Genomic DNA, 5,500 nt, shown 5'->3' on the forward strand with positions numbered 1-5,500 from the left:
AGGCATGAGTTACTCCATTAATCCTCAGAAATTTCAGTTTGTAGGTCAGTTCTCCATGTTTGTAAATAGGAGAGACTACTATCTTTAAAAGATAAGAGTAAGATATTATAACATTTGGAGAGTAGGCCTCTACTCTTATTATGGTGGATAGCTATATACTCTATGGTAGAGAGTGGAGGTTCGGCAGTAGATATCCGCAAGGTATTAACAAAATTTCTAATCTGTAAGTACTTAAAAAAACGCTTTTGGGACAGACCATATTTACTTGCCAGTTGTTCAAAGGACATTAAAACTCCCTCACAATAAAGGTCTCCAATTGTATTTAAGCCTTTATCCATCCATAATTTGAATCCTCTGTCTGCTCTTCCTGGTTTAAATCTATCATTTCTCCAAATCGGTGACAGGCGTGAGATCTTAAACACCTCATTTAAAACTTTATGAGAATGATACCAGACTGATATCGTATTCTTAAGAAGAGGGTTTTTTGTGTTTTTTAATAATTGTTTAGGTTCAGCTGAGTAAAGGTAGAATTTTAGAGGTAGTGATAATGAATTGTTCTCTATTTGTACCCAAGATGGTGTGTTATTATTAGAAAAATAGCCAGTAGCAGCACAAAGCTGAGCTGCCCAGTAGTAGAGTTTAATATTCGGCATTCTAAGCCCCCCTCGATCATAGGGTAGATAAAGGAGAGAGAGGCGTAGTCTGGGGCGCTTATTATTCCATATAAATCTAGTGAAGGTTTTATCCAAAGAGGAAAAAAAGGAGGCTTGAACATATAAAGGAATGGACTGGAGAAGATATAGAAATTTTGGGAGGATAGACATTTTAATAATATTAATTCGGCCTATCATTGAAATTGGCATTTCTCCCCATTTTTCTAGGGATCCTGATATTTTTTGCACTAAAGGATCATAATTAGTAGAAACTATTCTCTATATCTGGAACAATCTCAACTCCTAAGTATGTGAATCCTTCATATGTACACGTAAACTGTGTTTGTATTGGAGGGTTATTTCTATTCAATAATAATAATGAGCTTTTTTTTATTTACTTATATCCTGAGAACTCCCCGAATTCTCTCAGAATTTTATTCGCTGCCTGAGTCGACTTCTCAAGGTTAGTTATAAACAGAATAATGTCATCTGCAAAAAGTGATATTCGATGTTCTACCTCTCCTATTTGAATCCCAGCGATTTCAGGGGACTTACGTATTGTCATAGCTAGTGGTTCAATGGCAAACAAGAAAAGAAGGGGGGGACAATGGGCATCCCTGTCGGGTCGATCTGCAGAGATTTATACACCTTGATAACTGACTGTTAGTTACCACTTTAGCTATTGGTTTCATATACAACAATTGAATCCACTTTAAGTATTTTTCTCCCAGGCCGAATCTCTTAAGAGTATCAAAGAGGTAATTCCATTCAATTATAGCAAAAGCTTTTTCTGCATCTAATGACAGAAAAGCATGGTCCATAGCAAACTGTTTTTTATATAGTATATAAAGTATCGACGAGTGCTTTGGAAAGCTTGGCGTGCAATAACGAATCCATTTTGATTTTTTGAGATTAGATTAGGGATATGTGTTTCAATCCTTCGAGCCAAAACTTTGCACAGAATTTTTGTATCACATGACATTAGGGAAATGGGTCTATATGAGCCCATGTCCGTTGGAGGTTTACCTGGCTTTAACAGAAGAGAAATGGTTGCCAACCGTAATGATTGGGGCAAGATACCTTTTTCATAAGACTCATTAAATGCTTCGAGTAAATGTGGCAGTAATTTATCTGAAAATTTCTTGTAGAGTTCAATTGGTATGCCATCAGGACCAGGGACTTTACCCAAATTCATGTGGCTAAGAGCTATTTTAAGTTCTTGAATACTCAACTTTTCATCCAGATCATTCTTACTTTCCTCTGATAAAGTTGGAAATAAGAGCTGGTCCAGAAACTGCTTTTGTTTATTTGTGTTATCTGGATATTGGGATTTATATAAATTTTCATAATACTTTGTAGAAGCCTCATTTATGTCTTTTGGATCCACCAAATTCTCACCGTCATCCAGTATGATTGAGTTAATGGTCCTGTTTGTCTGTAATTTTTTAAGTCTACAAGCTAAGAGTTTGCCTGCTTTCTCACCCTGATCATAATATGACTGTTTCAACCACAGTAAATTGGTTGCTATTTTATTGGTAGTGAGCTCACCATACTCTGATTTTAATAATAGAAGTCTCTTATCCTTGTCAGCATTGCTGCCATGATACATTTGCTCTTGCAATTCTTTAATCTGTTTTTCAATGTTTTTTAATTTGTTTAAATGCATTTTTGATTTATACCTAGTGTAGCTCATTATCCCCCCCCTTATATAGGCTTTGAATGCCTCCCATCTTATTGATGCATTAGTTTGGTTTGTATTAAAGTTAAAATATTCAGTTATTTTCTCTTCGAGAAAACCCTCAAACTCCTCTGATCTAAGCCATTTAGCCTGAAATCGAAATGGAATCGAGGGCCGGCAATAATTAGGTAATTTTATTGATAAATTATTTGGGGCATGGTCAGAAAGTAAAATAGCCTCATACCAACAGTCTTGGACCATATATAACAGACCGGAGGAGATCAGAAAAAAGTCTATTCGCGAATAAGTCTTATAGGTACTCGAAAAACAAGAGTACTCTGTTTTATTTGGATACAGTTGTCTCCAAATCTCCACTAGATTAAGATCCTTCATATATTTCTCAACAGTTTTCCTGGCTTGTTGATGGGATGTTGTCGAATCTTTTGAACGGTCTAATGCAGGGTTTGGGACACAATTGAAATCTCCACCAATTATAAACATACCATTATAGCCTGAAACGGTTAAAAAGAAATCTTGGTAAAAGGCAGGATCGTCCCCGTTAGGGGCATATAAACATACCAAATTGACCAGTGTAGATATTATTATGCCACTGAGTATAATAAATCTCCCTGATGGGTAAGAATATTTATCCCTTAGTTCAAATGGGGCTGATTTATGGATTAGTATTATAACTCCCCTAGCATGGGTTGTAAAGCTAGAAGAGAATACCTGGCCAGGCCATCTAGATCTGATTTTATTCACATCCTTTTCCACCAGATGTGTCTCTTGCAAGAAACATATTGTAGTCTTCATCTGTTTTATTCTGCCCAGCACCTGTTTGAGCTTGACCATTTTATTTAGACCTCTGATATTCCAACTAGATATGTTCATTATAGAGCAATCAGACATAAATCATATAGTTGAAAATATATGCAGATATCAAAAATTGACCCCTTCTCATTCTCACATTCGGGTCATGTAAAACCATCAAAATTAAATTGTTCAGAGTGAGCCCAGCATCCCAAAACTCCCCACATTTCCACCTGTGTGAGGTGCGCCCAGGCACAATGAGAGATGACTGCTGTCACACTGCTTTGGGAGCGGCTGATTGAGAATTTGGTGGCGTCGGTGTAAAACAACTAATAACAAAATCTATCATGCGGCACGATACTCTGCAACGTCCCGCAGATCAGTGTGGCCTTGTGCAGGAGGCAGAAGCGTCACAACATTCGAGCAGCTCCCAGCAATAAGATTAAAGCCCTGTCTAACGGGGCAGCAGCAGGGCGTGAGGCAGTGTCAAGGAGCATAGCCGAGCAGAGCAGGGCAGGGCACTGCAGAGCCGGGCACGCAGCGCAGAACCGGGCAGAGCAGGGCACGGGAGAGCAGGGCAGAGCATTGCAGGGTACAGCAGAGCAGAGCAGGGCTGAGCAGAGCAGAGCAGAGCAGGGCACAGCAGAGCATAGCAGGGCACAGCAGAGCAGAGCAGGGCAGAGCAGGGCACAGCAGAGCAGAGCAGGGCACAGCAGAGCAGAGCAGGACAGAGCAGGGCAGAGAAGGGCGGGGATGTGAGCACAGTCACTCGCTGTAATGGCTACTGCTGTGGTTATGTCCAGCTGTAACAGTTTATGCTTCTTATGCTGCTCCAGAACACAGCAGCTTTAATGCTGCATTGAAGCAGCCGTCGCTTTGCATCGAGCTGTTGCATGTCATGAAACACTAAAACAAATGTGCTGCAGCCATAATCCTAACAACACCAACAGCAGCCCCAGTGACAGCTATTTCATCTCAAGGCTGCACTCACCATCGCAGCTAGCTGTTCAAGGAGCTCCTCTATTACCTTTTGAATGCAGTGGTGTAGCTTGTGTACATGCAGCCACGCTGAAGGACTCTTTATGTGGTCTGCAACATATTCGCATACCAAACGTATTGTGTCACGGCACAGCCCAGACTTCCCTTGTGGGAGATGCAATGTGAAGACCGTTTAAGGTAATGAGAACATGTCCTCCAATTGTAAAGTTCTGCCTTCCAGACAGCATGAGAAAACACGCCTGCATTTCTCACTTAATACACGCATGACTGTTTTCACATCAGAGTCAACATCGTAGTCAGTTCCATCGTTATCGATATTTCGCTCACTTCCTGGTCTGATTTAGTCAATATCATTACAAGTTAAAACTATCATAGTTGAGCTGCAACACTTTATGAAACATGGCGTCACCAACATCTTTACATGCTGATCACGTGTTAACAACGCCTTACCCAAACAGTTCGGTCAGTTCTTGGCTGGCTTTGGGCTGCGACATCATTTCGTTAGGCTAAGAAATAAATGGTCCTGGTTAGCAAGACATCATGGTTTGTGATCATTCAAAGAGGCACCACTGAGGATGCTGTGATGGTGGTAACAGAGCTGAACTTTGACTTTAAGTGCTGGATCGAACATCTGTTGATTATTAACCGCTATGCCCAACGTAGGCTCGAACCCACGACCCTGAGATTACCAGTCTCATGCTCTACCGACTGAGCTAGCCGGGCTGTTACCTGTGCGGTGATCAGCTGGAGGAGCGGAGGGCGCCGGCTTAACGGAATGTAGGGACAGAGGGCGCTACTGTGGCCGACGGCTTGGCAGGAGAAGCATGGGTTGCGTGAGCCAACATAACCAGGAGCTCGGTGTCCAGGACGGACCAGTCCAGGCGAACACCCGACTGTGACAGAACAGAGGCGGCTTTTGAGTCCAGCTCGACTCGGCGCTCGAGATAAACAGAGCAATAACGTCCCTGTAGACTCCGAATGCAGCTACAAACTCGTCAATGGAAAGAGGCGGGGATCGGCCGAGCGGAACACAGACCACGGGAGAGGGAAGCAACCAGGGAGACCAAGTTGATATTTTACCCCTGCAGGATCTTGGAGCGAAGACGAAGCGAGACATGAGCGTGAGCGGGCACATACGGCTGGCCTAGGCGAGAGAAGCAAGCGTGAGACCGGGCAAACATATTAAACCAATGAGACAGAGTACCATAACTTACCCTGCGATGGCCGGGCGGGCGTCGGCGAGGAAAAACGCTCCTTAGGAAGAGCTGAGAAGCCAGAAGTTGGGTCGGAGGCTGCGCAACGGCTGCTATGTCGGGCTAGAGGTAGGTGGAGAGAGCGTCTCTTTATATTTACCGGGCTG

General features: G+C 42.5%; 1 non-coding gene across 1 annotated transcript; it reads right to left on the minus strand.

Moving 5' to 3' along the window:
- Nucleotides 1-4,791: 4,791 nt before the first annotated feature.
- On the minus strand, nucleotides 4,792-4,863 carry trnat-ggu (transfer RNA threonine (anticodon GGU)). Its single transcript has one exon. It is a non-coding gene; the product is annotated as a tRNA-Thr (tRNA).
- Between the last annotated feature and the right edge of the window lie 637 nt (nucleotides 4,864-5,500).

This window comes from Odontesthes bonariensis, chromosome 8, assembly GCF_027942865.1.
Source record: "Odontesthes bonariensis isolate fOdoBon6 chromosome 8, fOdoBon6.hap1, whole genome shotgun sequence".
Classification (NCBI taxonomy): Eukaryota; Metazoa; Chordata; class Actinopteri; order Atheriniformes; family Atherinopsidae; genus Odontesthes; species Odontesthes bonariensis.